We start from the raw sequence: 18,840 nt of genomic DNA, 5'->3' as shown, positions 1-18,840 counted from the left end.
CCCAGGCTGGTCTTGAACCCCGGGGCTCAAGCGATCCACCCTCCTCAGCCTCCCAACATGCTAGGATCACAGGTGCGAGCCACCATGCCTAGCCTGCATTGCTTTCAATTCTTTTGAGTATATACCCAGAAGTGGAAGTGCTGGATCATATAGTATTATTTCTTCTTCTTCTTTCTTCTTTCTTCTTTCTTCTTCTTCTTCTTCTTCTTCTTCTTCTTCTTCTTCTTCTTCTTCTTCTTCTTCTTCTTCTTCTTCTTCTTCTTCTTCTTCTTCTTCTCCTCCTTCTTCTTCTTCTCCTCCTTCTCCTTCTCCTTCTCCTTCTTCCTCTTCCTCTTCTTCTTCTTCTCCTCCTCCTCCTCCTCCTCCTTCTTCTTCCTCTTCTTCCTCTTCCTCTTCTTCTTCTTCTTCTGTCTTTCTTCCTCTTCCTCTTCCTCCTCCTCCTCCTCCTCTTCTTCTTCTTTTCTTCTTCTTCCTCTTCCTCTTCCTCCTCCTCCTCTTCTTCTTCTTTTCTTCTTCTTCTTCCTCTTCCTCTTCTTTTCTTCTTCTTCTTCCTCTTCCTCTTCTTCTTTTTCTTCTTCTTCTCCTTCTCCTTTTTTCTCCTTTCTTCTCCTCCTTCTCCTCCTCCTTCTCCTCCTTCTCCTCTTCTCCCCCTTCTCCCACTCCTCCTTCCTCCTCCTTCCTCCTTCTTCCCCTTTTTTTTGAGATGGAGTCTTGCTCTGTTGCCCAGGTTGGAGTGCAGTGGCATGATCTCAGCTCACTGCAACTTCCACTTCCCGGGATCAAGCTATTCTCCTGCCTCGGCCTCCTGAGTAGCTGGGACTACAGGTGCATGCCACCACACCCAGCTAACTTTTGTATTTTTAGTAAAGACAGGGTTTCACCATGTTGGCCAGGCTGTTCTCAAATCCCTGACCTCAGGTGATCCACCCACCTCGGCCTCCCAAAGTGTTGGGATTACAGGTGTGAGCCACCATGCCTGGCCTCATATAGTATTTCTATTTTTAATTTTTTGAGGAACCATCATACTGTGTTCCATAGCAGCTGTATCATTTTACATTCCCACTAACAGTGCACAGGGGTTCAAATTTCTCCACATCCTCACAAACACTTGCATTTTCTGTTTTTTTTTTAATAGTAGCCATCCTAATGGATGTGAAGTGGTATCTCATTGTATTTTTGACTTATATTTCTCTAATGATTAGTAATGTTGAGCATCTTTCCTTGTGCTTTTTGGCCATTTGTATATCTTTGGAGAAATGTCTATTCAAGTCCTTTGCCCATTTTTGAATTGGCTTGTTTGTTTTGTTGTTGTTGTGCTTGAGTTTTAGGAGTTCTCCACATGTATTCTGGATATGAATCTCTTATCAGATATATGATTTGCAAATATTTTCTCCCATTCTGTAGGTTAGCTTTTTACTTTGCTGATACTCTTTCTTTCTTCTTCTTCTTCCTCCTCCTCCTCCTTCTTCTTCCTCTTCTTCTCCTCTTCTTTTCTTTTCTTCTTTTTTCTTCTTCTTCTTCTCCTTCTCCCTCTTCCTCTTCCTCTTCTTCTTCTTCCTCTTCCTCTTCTTCTTTTTTTGAGACAGAGTCTCACTTTGTTGCCCAGGTGAGAGTGCAGTGGCATGATCATGGTTCACAGCAGGCTTAGCCTCCCAGGCTCAAGTGATCCTCCCACCTCAGCCTCCCAAGTACCTGGGGCTACATGGGTGAACCACCACACCCACTTAATTTTTAATGTTTTTTTTTTTTTTGTAGAGATGAGATCTCACTATGTTGCCCAGGCTGGTCTCAAACTCCTGAGCTCGGCAGGGTGTGGTGGCTCATGCCTGTAATCCCAGCACTTTGGGAGGCTGAGGCAGGTGGATCACGAGGTCAGGAGATCAAGACCATCCTGGCTAACACGGTGAAACCCCGTCTCTACTAAAAATACAAAAAATGTAGCCGGGCGTGGTGGCGGGTGCCTGTGGTCCCAGCTACTCGGGAGGCTGAGGCAGGAGAATAGCATGAACCCGGGAGGCAGAGTTTGCAGTGAGCCAAGATCTCACCACTGCGCTCCAGCCTGGGCGACAGAGCGAGACTCTGTCTCAAAACAAACAAACAAACAAACAACTCCTGAGCTCAAGTGATCCTTCTGCCTCAACCTCCCAAAGTGCTAGGATGACAGGCATGAGCCACCATACCCAGCCTGGTACTATTTCTTTTATTATTATTATGTTTTAGAGACAGGGTTGCCTTATGTTGCCCAGGCTGGACTCAAACTCCTGGACTGATCCTCTTGCTTCAGTCCCAAGTAGGTGGTATCAGAGACACATGCCACTGTACCTAGCTGATACTATCTTTCAATGTACAAAATTTTTTAAATATTCATGAAATCCAATGTGTTCATTTTTTTTTGTTGTTGCCTGTACATTTGGTGTCATATCCAATAAATCATTGCCAAATCCAATGTCGTGAAGCTTTTGCCCTATGTTTTCTTTTAAGAATTTTATAGTTTTAGGTCTTCTATTTATGTATTTAATTCATTTTTAGTTAATCTTTGTATATGGTGTTAGGTAAGGGTCCAACTTCATTCTTTTAACATGTAGATGGATATACAGTTTTCTTAGCATCATTTGTTGAAAAGACTGTCCTCTCCCCATTGAGTAGTTCTTGGCACCCTTGTCAAAAATCATTTGACCATATATGTGAGAGTTTCTTTCTGGGCTCTCTATTCTATTCCATTGGTCAATATGTCTGTCTTTTGCAGTACCACAGTTATTACTGTAGCTATGTAGTAAGTTTTGAAATCAGGAAGTATTAGTCCTCTAGCTTTGTTCTGCCATGATTGCTTTTTTTTAATCAGAAGAAACAGCTTCCTGTTTTCCATTTGCATAATCTTATCATAGACCCGTACAAGAAAAAGGTACCATTTGTGCCTAAATTTCTTTTTATGAAAATGCAGCTGACATATCATGAAGTACTCAAAATAAGTCAGTCACATTAGAAAAAATATATATACGTATATATATATGTGTGTGTATATATACACACATACACATATATGTATATATACACACACATATATATATACGTATATATATACACACATATGTATATATATACACACACACTATATATATATATATATTTTTTTTTTGAGATGGAGTCTTGCTCTTGTTGCCCAGGCTGGAGTGCAGTGGCATGATCTCGTCTCACTGCAACCTCTGCCTCTTAGGTTCAAGTGATTCTCCTGCCTCAGCCTCCTGAGTGGCTGGGACTACAGGCCTGCACCACCATGCCTGGCTAATTTTGTATTTTTGGTAGAGACGGGTTTTCACCATGTTGGCCATGGTTGGTCTCGAACTCCTGACCTCAGGTGATCCTCCTGCCTCAGCCTCCCAAAGTGCTGGGATTACAGGCATGAGGCACTATGTCCAGCCCTTTCCAATGCCTTGTCTTGCACAGGTGGCCCTGAACCTAGAGGAGGAGGGGCTCAGCGTTTCTTCATCTCTGACTTCACAGACACCCCTGAGATGCTGCCCAGCAAGAGGGATGGACCCAGTGTAATGGAATGTCAGTGCATGGATGGAGAGTTGGGTGTCGTTAAACAGCCATTCAAACCCCTTCCCGGGGGCAGCCTGGAGGTGCCCTCATCGCTGTCTGCACCCGACAGCACGAGCTGCTGAGCCTTACTATTGCTTCTTTTATTAACTTTGAAAAATCCAAGACATTTTTTTCTTTTCTTTATCTGTCTCCTCATTGCCAAGTGATGATTTTCTAAAGGTTTCTCTTCTGTTGTCTCACGAGTAGAACTCCTTTATCCCAAGCTCATTCAGGGACTTGGACAGCTCCAGCTCCTCCCTGGCAATGTTGTCCCTGAGGAGAACCATGTGCTCTGGGCTGACCTCACACTTTGCACAAATGGCTGGGGGAATATTCTGGAGAGGAACCTCAGGGCTCACATGCACAACAGCTTTTTGTGTCTGCAAGTAATTCACGACCAAATACACAGATTTCTCAGGCACCTTAGGGGGACCAGGTTTAATTTTTTCTTCAGGAACTTTTTCTTTCAGAAACACATGGTGACGTCCATGATGGTGGCCCTCAGCGCCTCCTTCCTGCAAACCAGTTTCTGCTGCGACCTGAGGGCCCTGTCGTTGGGGTCTTCTGGTGGCTGTGCACGTGCAGAGTGGCAGCCTTTCCAGGAGGCGGGGGAGCACAGGCCTTCATCTTCCTCCTCTCCTCCAAGGCACACCTGGGGTCTCAAGAGCCCCCATCGGCATACACTCAGCTCTCCATGACGTGAGGTGGGTGCCTGCAGTCACACCAGCTGCTCTTTTAGGCCCTGAGGGAGGATTACATGGGATAAAGTGTGCACATTTCTTTTGGTGGTGCCTGGCTCTGGTAAGCAATCCATCCACATAACTCTTACTATTCAGACTTGTTCACTTGCTTTTGGTGCGTAGTTCCCTGCACAACTATGGAGTTAGAGTCCTGGCCCCTTGAAAAGAACTCAAAGCAGAAACAAGAGCCAAACACCCGTCATTGCACTCTGGCAGGTATACATGTCACCTGAGCTGGGCCAAGGTGGTGCCGGGTGGTGGGTTGTGGGGCTGTTTTTGGGGGTGGGAGAGTCATGCATCCAAAGTCTTCTTCTCCAGCCAGTGTGCTGCAGTACCCATGATTGCTTTTCAAGATAAACCTTTGTGGAAAAACAGTCCCAAGGAAAAGGGACAAAGCACATTGTGGTTTTGACAGGAAGATGGGAAGAAATACTCTTGGAAGCTGTTGCTGAGATGGATAGATCTAAGTGCTCAGAGGATGATGATGAAGAAATTAATAAAAGGAAATACTATATATTGAGCACCTACTATGTGTCAAATGTTTTCATATATCCTCACAACAAACTCTGGGAAGCAGGTAATATTATCCTCATTTTTCCTGGTAACATTCTCCTCATTTTTCTTGGTAATATTCTGAGAGTTAGCTAGATGAAGTAATTTGCTTGTACTGCTAGTAAGTGACAACTGAACCCATGTCATTAAGATTCTAAGGCCTGTCACCGTACTTCCTTGATAATGGAACTACCTGAATAAATGTATCAAGCAGGGTCTAATCAGAAGAAAGAAATCACATGAGCTATTTGATCAAAGACAGTTTAATATAAATAATTATTAACTAGGTTTATCATTGTTAACTAAGTAGCTTAAAGGGTAAAAAGATAACTTTTTACCCAGCACAGATAAGACTGTGCTGTCCAATACAATAGCTACATGCAGCGTTTGAGTGCTTGAAATACAGCTAGTACAACTGATGAACTGAATTTTAATTTTTATTTAATTTTAATTCATTTAAATTTATATTTAGAAACCATTAGTTGGTACTTCCACTTCTAGCCAGTATGAAATAATAGAGGCTGAATTTACCCTCACATTTGAAATGACTGAATATTGGATCAAATATATGAAATGGTTTCCAATACGCTGGACAGCAGACAAGAAGAGCAGTGATTCCCTGAGAGAAGAGAAATAATTGAGGTGAGCTCTAGGATTGTCCCAGATTACTGACTGAAGAGAGTTTCCTGGCTGTGGCACAGGGAAGGGGAGGTAGAGCCAGGAGGACTCCCTGAGTTGAAGAGACAGGACTGAGAGTTCAGGGAGCTCAAAGCAGCTAGACTGCAGGGAAGAATACCAGAAAGGAGAGAAGTACACAGAAGGAGAACTCTAGAGAGTTTTGGTGGGTGGGTCATCTTCAAGTACTGATAGGTGTGTACATGTGAGGGAACTACCAGAAGCCAAGGAAAGGACTATACAAGAGGACTAAAAGGAACAGTACCCCGCCGGGCACCCTGGCTCATGCCTGTAATCTCAGCACTTTGGGAGCCCGAGGCGGGCGGATCACGAGGTCAGGAGATCAAGACCATCCTGGCTAACAGGGTGAAACACCATCTCTACTAAAAATACAAAAAATTAGCTGGGCATGGTGGCAGGTGCCTGTAGTCCCAGCTACTCGGGAGGCTGAGGCAGGAGAATGGCGTGAACCCGGGAGGCGGAGCTTGCAGTGAGGCGACATCGCACCACTGCACTCCTGCCTGGGCGACAGAGCAAGACTCCATCTCAAAAAAAAAAAAGGAACGGTACCCAACATATACACAGAACCTGGAATACTGTCTGTCCCAAATAGGCAGACTGGAAAACCTCATAATTAATGGTAAATTGATAGTTTATTCAGAAGAGTCTTCCCTTGTAGTGGGAAATAATTAGCCCTAGAAAAAAAACACTGCTGTGCTCCAACCTAACAGATCTTAAAAGAAAGACTGAAAAGGATAAAACTATGTTCAAGTAATTTTAAAAATCAATTAATTAAAATGGACCTAGAACTAACATATGTTAGAATCAGTAGACCAGGATATTTAAAGATTTATTATAATTGTATTTTAAATGGTAAAAAAGTTATGTAGAACCATGTAATATATTAAAAAGATGAAAATGAAACTTAGATATGAAAATTATAGTATCTGAGATAAAACACACTGATAGGATTAACAATAGATCAGACATTTCAGAAGGAAAGATAAATGAACTTGAAAACATGTCAATAGAAACTATCCAATGAAAGAGAGAATAATAAAATAATTAAAAAATGAAAAGAGATTCAGTGAGCTATTGAACAACTTCAAGCAGCTTAATATATGTATAATTGTAATCCCCAGAGGAGAGGAGAAAAGGGAGGGGAAACAAAACAACATTTGAAGAAATATTTGCCCATGTTTTCAAAATTTGATGAAAGCTATAAACCTACATATCACAGCAGCTCAATGAACTCCCAGCACAAGAAACATGAACAGAACACTACCAAGGCAGGTCATAATCAAATTGCTCATAACCAGTGATAAGGAGAAAAAGTTAAAAAGCAGCCAGAGAAAAAAGACATGTACAAAGGAACAAAGACAAGGATGATGGGAGATTTCTTGTGGGAAATAATACAACCACGAAAGCAGCGGAAAAAGATCTTTAAAGAGTTGAAAGAAAGAAGAAAAAGCTACCATACCCAGTACAAATATCTTTCAAAAACAAAAGTGCCAGTCAGGCACAGTGGCTCATGCCTGTAATCCCAGCACGTTGGGAGGCCAAGGCAGGCAGATAACGTGAGGCCAAGAATTCAAGACCATCTTGGCCAACATGGTGAAACACCATCTTGACAAAAAATACAAAAATTAGCCAGGCATGGTGGCGGTTGCCTGTTGTCCCAGCTACTCAGGAGGCTGAGGCACGGGAATCGCTTGAACCTGGGTGGAGGTGGCAGTGAACTGAGATTGTGCCATTGCACTCCAGCCTCAGTGACAGAGTGAGACTCTGTCGAAAAAAAAAAAAAAAAAAAACAGTGCCACCTCACACCCATTTGAAATACAAAAAAAAAAAAAAGCGTTGGTGAAGCTATGGAGCAACTAGAACCCTTGTGTACTATTGGTGGGAATGTAAAATGGTACAGTCTCTACTGTGGATAACAGTATGGCAGTTCCTTAAAACATTAAAAACAGAACTACCATATAATTCAGCAATTTCACTTTTGGGTGTATACTCAAAAGAATGGAAAGGCAGGATTTTTAAGAGATATTTGTATACTCATGTTCGTAGCATCATTATTCACCATAGCTAAAATGTGGAAGCAACCCAAGTGTCCATTGTTGGATGAATTGATAAACGAAATGCAGTATATACACACAATGGAATAGTAAGCCTTGAAAAGGAAGGAAATTCTGACATATTTTACAACATGGATAAACCTTGAGTACATTGTACTAAGTGAAATAAGCCACTTATCTTGTCTTTTTTGTTACAAAAAGACAAATACTGTATGATTCCACTTATATGAGGTACTAGAATGAGTCAAATTCATAGGGACAGAAAGAAGAATGCCAGGCCAGGCGCGGTGGCTCACGCCTGTAATCCTAGCACTTTAGGAGGCTGAGGCGAGAGGATCACGAGGTCGGGAGATCGAGACCATCCTGGCTAACAGAGTGAAACCCCGTCTCTACTAAAAATACAAAAAATTAGCCAGGCATGGTGGCAGGCACCTGTAGTCCTAGCTACTCGGGAGGCTGAGGCAGGAGAATGGCGTGAACCCAGGAGGCGGAGCTTGCAGTGAGCCGAGATTGGCCACTGCACTCCAGCCTGGGTGACAGAGTGAGACTCTATCTCAAAAGAAAAAAAAAAAAATGCCAGCACTTAGGGAGGCCAAGGCAGGTGGATCACCTGAGGTCAGGAGTTCGAGACCAGCCTGGGCAACATGGTGAAACCCCAACTCCACTACAAATAAAAAAATTAGCCAGGTGTGGTGACAGGCGCCTGTAATCTCAGCTACTTGGGAGGCTGAGGCAGGAGAATTGCTTGAACCCAGGAGGCGGAGCTTGCAGTGAGACAACATCATGCCACTACACTCCAGCCTGGGTGACAGAGTGAGACCCTGTCAAAAAAGAAAGAAGAAAGAAAGAAAGAAAGACAGAGAGACAGAGAGAGAGAAAGAAAGAAAGAAAGAAAGAAAGAAAGAAAGAAAGAAAGAAAATAGAATGCTAGTTGTCAGGGCTAGGAGTAGAGGATAATGGGGAGCTGCTGTTTAATGGATATAGAATTCTAGTTTTGCAAAATAAGAGTAGTTCTGGAGATGACTGATAATGATGGCTGCACAACAATGGGAATGTGGTTAATGCCACCGAACTATACATTTGAAAATTATTAAGATGATAAATTTTGTGTTACGTGTAGTTTGCCACAATGTAAATTTTTTTAAAGGGTGAAATAAATACTTTTTTTCTCTTTCTTTTTTTTTTTTTTTTTTTTGAGACGGAGTCTCTGTCGCCTAGGCTGGAGTGCAGTGGCATGATCTAGGCTCACTGCAACCTCCGCCTCCTGGGTTCAAGTGATTCTTCTGCTTCTGCCTCGCGAGTAGCTGGGACTACTGGTGCATGTCACCATGCCCGGCTAATTTTGTATTTTTAGTAGAGACAGAGTTTCACCATATTGGCTAGGCTGGTCTCGAACTCCTGACCTCGTGATCCACCTGCCTCAGCCTCACGAAGTGTTGGGATTACAGGCGTGAGCCACTGCGCCCGGCCCAAAATAAAGACTTTTTTTGTTTTTTGAGACTGAGTCTTGCTCTGTCACCCAGGCTGGAGTGCAGTGGCACCATCTTGGCTCACTGAAAGCTCTGCCTCCCGGGTTCACGCCATTCTCCTGCCTCAGCCTCCCGAGAAGCTGGGATACAGGCACCCGCCACCACGCCTGGCTAATTTTTTGTATTTTTGGTAGAGACGGGGTTTCACCGCGTTAGCCAGGATGGACTCAATCTCCTGACCTCGTGATCTGCCCGCCTCGGCCTCCCAAAGTGCTGGGATTACAGGCGTGAGCCACTGTGCCTGGCCAAAATAAAGACTTTTTAAGCATACAAAAGGTTTAAAAAGTCATCACCAACAGACCGGAATTATAGTAAATGCTGAAAGGCATCCTTTTTTTTTTTTTTTTGAGACGGAGTTTCACTCTTGTTGCCCAGGCTGGAGTGCAATGGTGCAATCTCAGCTTGCTGCAACCTTTGCTTCCTGGGTTCAAGCAATTTTCCTGCCTCAGCCTTTCAAGTAGCTGGGATTACAGGCAACTGCCACCACGCCCAGCTAATTTTTTGTATTTTTAGTAGAGATGGGGTTTCACCATGTTGGCCAGACTGGTCTTGAACTCCTGATCTCAGGTGATCCACCCACGTGGGCCTCCCAAAGTGCTGAGATTACAGGCATGAGCCACCACGCCTGGCCTGAAAGACCAGGAAGAAGACCAGCAGAAGAAATGACCCCAGATGAAAATATGGATCTATAGTAAAGCAATAAGGAACACTGGAAACAGAAACTTCATGAATAAATATGTATGATATTTTTCTTATTTCATAAATATCTTTAAAAGATAATTGACTAAGCAAAAATAGTAACAATGCATTGTGGGCTTTATAGTTTATGTGTAAGTAAAATATATGCAAAGAACAGCATAAGGGCCAGGAGAGAGGAAATGTAGGTATACTATTGGAAGTCTCTTCTTATATTATTTGTGAAGTGATATAATATAACTCAAAGGGAGACCACAATAATATATATATGTGTGTGTGTGTATGTGTGTGTGTGTGTGTGTGTGTGTGTGTGTGTGTGTGTGTGTAGCTTGAACCCAGGAGGTTGAGGCTACAGTGAGCCATGATCAGGCCACTGCACTACAACCTGAGGGACAGAACAAGATCCTGTCTCAAAAAAAAAAAAAAAGAAAAAAGAAAAAGACCATCTGACTGGATAATAAAAAAGCAAAAAAGCAAGACCTAAGTGTATTCTGTTCACAACAAACACACTTTAAATACACAAACCAGTGAAAAATAAAGTGATGGAGAAAGATATACCATGTGTAGTGGACTCAATGGTGGCCGCAAATATATGTCTATGTTCCAATCCCCAGAACCTGTAAATATTACCTTACATGGCAAAATATGTGATTAACTTAAGGCTTTTGAGAGGAGCTTGTCCAGGTAGGCCCTAAATGCAATCACATGTATCCTTATAGGAGAGAAAGAAAGCTAATTTAGCTACACTAACACAGAGGAGAAGGCAATATGAACACGGAACAGAGAAAGAGATAGAGCTGTAGCCACAAGCCAGCGAATGCTGACAGACACCAGAAGCTGGAAGAGGCAAGGAATATATTCTCCCTTAGACTCTATGATGGAAGTGTGGTCTTACCTATACCTTGATTTCAGACTTCTCAGCTCCAGAACCATGGGAGACTAAATGTTTTTTAAGCCACCAACATTTCAGTAATTTGTTATAGTAGCCACGAGAAACTAATAGATCTAGTTAATTAATGCTAACACCAGATACAGGAAAGACAGATGGCTATATTAGTGACAGACAAGTAGATTTCAAAGCAGCAAATATCATGGTAGGATGATAATAATAAAGGGGTCAATTCATCAATAGTACATAACTGTCCTAAATGTTTGTGTACTTGACAAAGCTTCAAAATACATGAAGCAAAACGTGTATTCAAGTCATATAAAGTATGTATTCTGATGTCAATGGAATTAAATAATATTCTAAAAACAGAAAGACAGCTGGAAAATACTCAAATATGTGGAAGCTAAATGGCATACTTATAAGTAAAACATGAATTCAAGAAAAAAATCAAAAGTGGAATTGGAAGGCATATTTAACTGAATGAAAATGGAAATACAATATATCAAAATATGAGATACCATAAAGCACTATATAGTGGAAAATTTAAAGCACTGTATTCATATGTAAGAAAAAAAATGATTTCAGATTAATGACATCATTTCCACGTTAATAAATTGAAAAAGTAGATCAAATTAAGCAAAAACTAAGAAGTAGAAATCAATAAAATAGAAAACAGAAAATCATTAGAGAAATTTAATGAAACCAAAAGCTGGTTCTCTCGGATAATAAGCAAAATTGATAAAACTCTGGCTATGTGGATCGGGACAAAGAGAAGACACAAATTACCAATGTCATAAATGAGATAAAAATATTAACACAGGGCCGGGCGTGGTGGCTCATGCCTGTAATCCCAGCACTTTGGGAGGCCGTGGTGGGCGGATCACGAGACCATCCTGGCCAACACGGTGAAACCCCATCTCTACTACAAATACAAAAAATTAGCCGGGCGTGGTGGCAGGCGCCTGTAGTCCCAGCTACTCGGGAGGCTGAGGCAGGAGAATGGCGTGAACCCAGGAGGTGGAGCTTGTAGTGAGCCGAGATTGCGCCACTGCACTCCAGCCTGGGCGACAGTGCGAGACTCCATCTCAAAAAAAAAAAAAAAAAACTATTAACACAGATTCTACAAATATTAAAAGGTTAATAAGAGAATATTGTAAACACATTTATAGCAATAAATTTGAGGACTTAGATGAGATGGGCTAATTGCTTGAAAGATACAAACTACTAAAGCTCATTAAAGCAGATTATATCTCTATCTAGCTATCTACCTATCTATCTATCCGTATGTATAGAGATACATACACACATACAAACACACAAAAATGAATACCCCTAAACCTATCATAGAAATAAAATTTGTAGTTAAAAAGCTTCTCACTAGTAAACTCCAGTTTAGTAACTCCAGACCCAGATGTTTACACTGGTTATCACTACCAAAAACTTAAGGTTTGAAATAACATCAATTTTACCCAAACTCTTCCAGAAAATTGAAAGGAAGGAATATTTCCTAACTCATTCTATGAGGACAGCATTACCATGATACTGAAGCAAGACAGATAAAACTACAAACCAGTATCCCCTCGTGAACATAGAAACAAAAAACTCTAAACAAAATATTAGCAAACTGAATCTAGCAATATAAGAATATAAAAAATATAATGGGTCCAAAAAAAAGTAGAAAGAATAACTGAGACCTACTATTTGATAGCACAACAGGGTGACTATAGTCAATAATAACTGTACATTTTAAAATAACTTAAAGAGTGTAATTGAATTGTTTGCAACTCAATGGATAAATGCTTGAGGGGATGGATGCCCCATTCTTCATGGTGTGCTTATTTCACATTGCATGACTATATCAAAACATCTCATGTACCTCATAAATACATACACCTACTATGTACCCAAAAAATTAAAAATTAAAAAAATAATAATACATCATGTGTAAGTGTGGTTTATATCAGGAATGCAAGGTTGGTTTACATTTGAAAATCAATCAATATAATTGACCATGTTAATAAATTAACAAAGAAAAGCCATGGGCTCACCTCAATAGATGTAGAAAAATCATTTGACAAAACCAATATCTATGGCGGATAACAACTCTCAGCAATATAGGAGTAGAAGTAAAGATCCTCAACCTATTAAAGCACATCTATGAAAATCCTATACCTAACAAACTTAATGGTGAAAGACTGAGTGCTTTCCTTATAAAATCAGTAACAAGTCAGGGATGTTTGTTCTCACCTCTTATATTCAGCATTGTCTTAGTCTGTTTTGTGCCATTAGAATACCTGAGACTGGGTAATTTATAAAGAACAGAAATTAATTATTGATAATTCTGAAGGCTGTGAAGTCCAAGATCAAGTCACCAGCAGGTTAGAGCCTGACCTCTCTGCTGCCAAGATGATGCCTCGAACACTGCATTCTCTGGAGGAGAGGAACGCTGTGTCCTCACGTGGAAGAAGAGAGCAAACCCACTCCCACAAGCCCTTTTTTTTTATAATGGCATTAATCCATTTAGAGGGCAGAGCCCTCAAAACCTAAACATCTCCCAAAAGGCCCTACTTCCCAACACTGCTGCAACTAGGGATCAAGTTTCCAACACATGAATTTTGGGGGATGCATCCAGACCATAGCAAACATTGTACTGGAGGGTCTGGCCAGAGAAATTAGGCAACAAAATGCAATAAAAGCTCACAAATGATAAAGGAAGAAGTACTCTCTTTACTTGGAGATAATTGCTCATATGCAGAAAACCAGTTACAATCTAAAAAATGTTCTAGAACTGAAAGTGAGTTTAGCAAGGTTGCAGGCTACATCGTTAATGTTTTTTTAAAATTTCATTTCTATATATTAGTAATTGACAATTGAAATTGAAATTTAAAAATACCATTTAGTTCGGGCGCGGTGGCTTACACCTGTAATCCCAGCACTTTGGGAGGTGGAGGCAAGTGGATTGCTTGAGGTCAGGAGATCAAGACCAGCCTGACCCACATGGTCAAAACCCATCTCTACTAAAAATACAAACATTAGTTGGGCGTGGCGGCACACATCTGTAGTCCCAGCTACTCAGGAGGGTGAAGTGGGAGAATCGCTTGAACCCAGGAGGCAGAGATTGTAGTGAGCCGAGATCACACCACTGCACTCCATCCTGGGGATCGCACCATTGCACTTCAGTTTCATATACAAATGGTCGTAGCTTTATTTGCAATAGTTACAAACTGGAAAGAGCCCAAATGTGCATCAACAGGTAAATGCATAAACAAATTGTGGTATAGCCATACAGCAAAATACTACTTAGCAAAAAAAGAAAAGGACTACTGATATATATAATAACATAGGTGTGGCCGGGCACGGTGGCTCACGCCTGTAATCCCAGCATTTTGGAAGGCTGAGGCGGGCAGATCACGAGGTCAAGATATCGACAGCATCCTGGCCAACATGGTAAACCCCCGTCTCTACTAAAAATACAAAAATTAGCTGAGTGTGGTGGTGCACGCCTCTAGTCCCAGCTACTCAGGAGGCTGAGGCAGGAGAATCACTTGAGCCCAGAAAGGTGGAGGTTGCAGTGAGCCGAGATGGTACTACTGCATTCCAGCCTGGGCAGTAGCAAGACCTTGTTTCAAAAAAAAAAAAAAAAAAAAAAAGCAACAAAAAAAACTAACATAGGTGAATCTGACAAAAATATAGGTGAATCTGCAAATAATTCTGCTGAGTGAAAGAAGTCAGAAAAAATTGATGTATGATTCAATTAATCAATGAATCAAAATATACAAATTATTTTTGGGGGGGTTCTTTTTTTTTCTGGAGATAGGGTCTTGTTCTATTGCCCAGGCTGCAGTGAAATGGCGTGATCTCAGCGCACTGCAACCTCCGTCTCTGGGGTTCAAAGGATTCTTCCACCTCACCAAGGTGGCTGGGACTACAGGTGTGCGCCACCACGTCTGGCTGTTTTGTGTTTTTAATAGGGACAGACTTTCACCACGTTGGCCAGGCTGATCTTGAACTCCTTGAATCATGCGCCTTGGCCTCCCCAAGTGGTGGGATTACAGGCATGAGCCACTGTGCCCAGGCGAAACAAAATTCTTAAAGAACACAAACTAGTGTGTCCAGAATTGGTGGGTTCTTGGTCTCACTGACTTCAAGAATGAAACCGTGGACCCTCGTGGTGAGTGTTACAGCTCTTAAGGTGGCGCGCATCTGGAGTTTGTTCCTTCTGATATGTTCGGAGTTTCTTCCTTCTGGTGGGTTGGTAGTCTGGCTCGTTCAGGAGTGAAACTGCAGACCTTCGCGGTGAGTGCTACAGTTCTTAAGGCAGCGCGTCTGGAGTTGTTCGTTCCTCCCGGTGGGCTCGTGGGCTCGCTGGCTTCAGAAGTGAAGCTGCAGATTTTCCCGGTGAGTGTTACAGCTCATAAAAGCAACGTGAACCCAAGAAGTGAGCAGTAGCAAGATTTATTGTAAAGAGTAAAAGAACAAAGCTTCCACAGTGAGGAAGGGGACCCAGACAGGTTGTCACTGCTGGCTCGGGCAGCCTGCTTTTATTCTCTTATCTGGCCCCACCCACATCCTGCTGATTGGTAGAGCCAAGTGGCCTGTTTTGACAGGGCGCTGATTGGTGTGTTTACAATCCCTGAGCTAGATACAAAGGTTCTCCATGTCCCCATCTGATTAGTTAGATACAGAGTTTCCACACACAGGTTCTCCCAGGCCCCACCAGAGCAGCTAGATACAGAGTATCGATTGGTGCACTCACAAATCTTGAGCTAAACACAGGGTGCTGATTGGTGTGTTCACAAACCTTGAGCTAGATACAGCGTGCCGACTGGTGTATTTACAATCCCTGAGCTAGACATAAAGGCTCTCCAAGGCCCCACCAGAGCAGCTAGCTACAGAGTGTCGATTGGTGCATTCACAAACCCTGAGCTAGACACAGGGTGCTGATTGGTGTGTTTACAAACCTTGAGCTAGATACAGAGTGCCGACTGGTGTATTTACAATCCCTGAGCTAGACATAAAGGTTCTCCAAGGCCCCACCAGAGCAGCTAGCTACAGAGTGTCGATTGGTGCATTCACGAACCCTGAGCTAAACACAGGGTGTTGATTGGTGTGTTTACAAACCTTGAGCTAGATACAGAGTGCCGATTGGTGTGTTTACAATCCCTGAGCTAGATATAAAGACTCTCCACGTCCTCACCAGACTCAGGAGCCCAGCTGGCTTCACCTAGTGGATCCCGCACCAGGGCTGCAGGTGGAGCTGTCTGTCAGTCCCCGCGCCCTGCACTCGCACTCCTCAGCCTTTGGGTGGTCGATGGGACTGGGGCCCTGGAGCAGGGAGCGGTGCTCGTCAGGGAGGCTCGGGCTGCACAGGAACCCACGGAGGTGGGGGAAGGCTCAGGCATGGCGGGCTGCAGTCCTGAGGCCTGCCCCGAGGGAAGGCAGCTAAGGCCCGGCGAGAAATGGAGCACAGCACTGGTGGGCTGGCACTGCTGGGGGACCCAGTATACCCTCCGCAGCTGCTGGCCCGGGTGCTAAGCCCCTCATTGCCCGGGGCCGGCAGGGCCGGCCGGCTGCTCCGAGTGCGGGGCCCGCCAAGCTCACACCCACCCGGAACTCCAGCTGGCCTGCAAGCACCGCATGCAACCCCGGTTCAGGCTCACGCCTCTCCCTCCACACCTCCCTGCAACCTGAGGGAGTGGGCTCTGGCCTTGGCCAGCCCAGAAAGGGGCTCCCACAGTGCAGCGGTGGGCTGAAGGGCTCCTCAAGTGCCACCAAAATGGTAGCCCAGGCAGAGGAGGCGCCGAGAGCGAGCGAGGGCTGTGAGGACTGCCAGCACACTGTCACCTCTCACTAGGCCAGGCGAGGTGGCTCACGCCTGTAATCCTAGCACTTTGGGAGGCCAACATGGGAGGATTGCTTGAGTTCAGGAGTTTGAGACCAGCCTGGGCAACACAGTAAGACCTCGTCTGTACTAAATTTTTTTTCAAAAATTAGTCAGCCATGGTGTGAATGCCTGTAAGTCCCAAATACTTGGGAGGCTGAAGTGGGAGGATCATTTAAGCCCAGCAGGTCGAGGCTGCAGTAAGCCGTGTTTGTGCCACTGCACACCAGCCTGGGTAACAAAGTGAGACCCTTTGAGGGTCAAAGTGAGATTGTACACTTAAAATATGTGCAGTTTATTGTATGCCAGTCATACTTCAGTAAAGCTGTTAGAAAGAACTGACCCACACAAATATGTCCAACTGACTTTTGACAAAGATGCAAAAGTAATTTGGTGAAGTGTGAAAAAAGGCTTAAGGCCTGACAGACTTCGCCAATAAAAAAGACACCACGAGCGCTTTTAAGATTCAGACAGTTTATTACTTACACGGAGAGTGAAAAGAAGTGGGGGGAGGAGCCAAGATGGCCGAATAGGAACAGCTCCGGTCTACAGCTCCCAGCGCGAGCGACGCAGAAGACGGGTGATTTCTGCATTTCCATCTGAGGTACCGTGTTCATCTCACTAGGGAGTGCCAGACAGTGGGCGCAGGTCAGTCGGTGAGCGCACCGTGCGCCAGCCGAAGCAGGGGCTAGGCATTGCCTCACTCGGGAAGCGCAAGGGGTCAGGGAGTTCCCCTTCCAGGGGTGACAGACGGCACCTGGAAAATCGGGCCACTCCCACCCGAATACTGTGCTTTTCCGAAGGGCTTAGGAAACGGTGCCCCAGGAGAGTATAGCCCGCACCTGGCTCAGAGGGTCCTACGCCCACGGAGTCTCGCTGATTGCTAGCACAGCAGTCTGAGATCAAACAGCAAGTCGGCAGCGAGGCTGGGGGAGGGGCGCCCGCCATTGCCCGGGCTCGCTTAGGTAAACAAAGCAGCCTGGAAGCTTGAACTGGGTGGAGCCCACCACAGCTCAAGGAGGCCTGCCTGCCTCTGTAGGCTCCACCTCTGGGGGCAGGACACAGACAAACAAAAAGACAGCAGTAACCTCTGCAGACTTAAATGTCCCTGTCTGACAGCTGTGAGGAGAGCAGTGGTTCTCCCAGCACGCAGCTGGAGATCTGAGAACGGGCTGACTGCCTCCTCAAGTGGGTCCCTGACCCCTGACCCCCGAGCAGCCTAACTGGGAGGCACCCCCCAGCAGGGGCAGACTGACACCTCACACGGCCGGCCAGGTACTCCAACAGAACTGCAGCTGAGGGTTCTGTCTGTTAGAAGGAAAACTAACAGAAAGGACATCCACACCAAAAACCCATCTGTACATCACCATCATCAAAGACCAAAAGTAGATAAAACCACAAAGATGGGGAAAAAACAGAGCAGAAAAACTGGAAACTCTAAAAACCAGAGTACCTCTCCTCCTCCAAAGGAACGCAGTTCCTCACCAGCAACGGAACAAAGCTGGACAGAGAATGACTTTGACGAGCTGAGAGAAGAAGGCTTCAGACGATCAAATTACTCCGAGCTACGGGAGGATATTCAAACCAAAGGCAAAGAAGTTGAAAACTTTGAAAAAAATTTAGAAGAATGTATAACTAGAATAACCAATACAGAGAAGTGCTTAAAGGAGCTGATGGAGCTGAAAACCAAGGCTCGAGAACTACGTGAAGAATGCAGAAGCCTCAGGAGCCGATGCGATCAAATGGAAGAAAGGGTATCAGCCCTGGAAGATGAAATGAATGAAATGAAGCGAGAAGGGAAGTTTAGAGAAAAAAGAATAAAAAGAAACGAGCAAAGCCTCCAAGAAATGTGGGACTATGTGAAAAGACCAAATCTACGTCTGATTGGTGTACCTGAAAGTGACGGGGAGAATGGAAACAAGTTGGAAAACACTCTGCAGGATATTATCCAGGAGAACTTCCCCAATCTAGCAAGGCAGGCCAACATTCAGATTCAGGAAATACAGAGAACGCCACAAAGATACTCCTCGAGAAGAGCAACTCCAAGACACATAATTGTCAGATTCACCAAAGTTGAAATGAAGGAAAAAATGTTAAGGGCAGCCAGAGAGAAAGGTCGGGTTACCATCAAAGGGAAGCCCATCAGACTAACAGCGGATCTCTCGGCAGAAACCCTACAAGCCAGAAGAGAGTGGGGGCCAATATTCAACATTCTTAAAGA

General features: G+C 43.9%; 1 pseudogene; it reads right to left on the bottom strand.

The window, feature by feature from the left end:
* Positions 1 to 3,391: 3,391 nt before the first annotated feature.
* Positions 3,392 to 10,782, bottom strand: LOC129024177 (protein cordon-bleu-like; annotated as a pseudogene).
* Between the last annotated feature and the right edge of the window lie 8,058 nt (positions 10,783 to 18,840).

The sequence above is a fragment of the Pongo pygmaeus genome, chromosome X (genome assembly GCF_028885625.2).
Source record: "Pongo pygmaeus isolate AG05252 chromosome X, NHGRI_mPonPyg2-v2.0_pri, whole genome shotgun sequence".
NCBI classification, from domain to species: Eukaryota; Metazoa; Chordata; class Mammalia; order Primates; family Hominidae; genus Pongo; species Pongo pygmaeus.
This window is presented reverse-complemented; position numbering and strand designations above follow the sequence as displayed.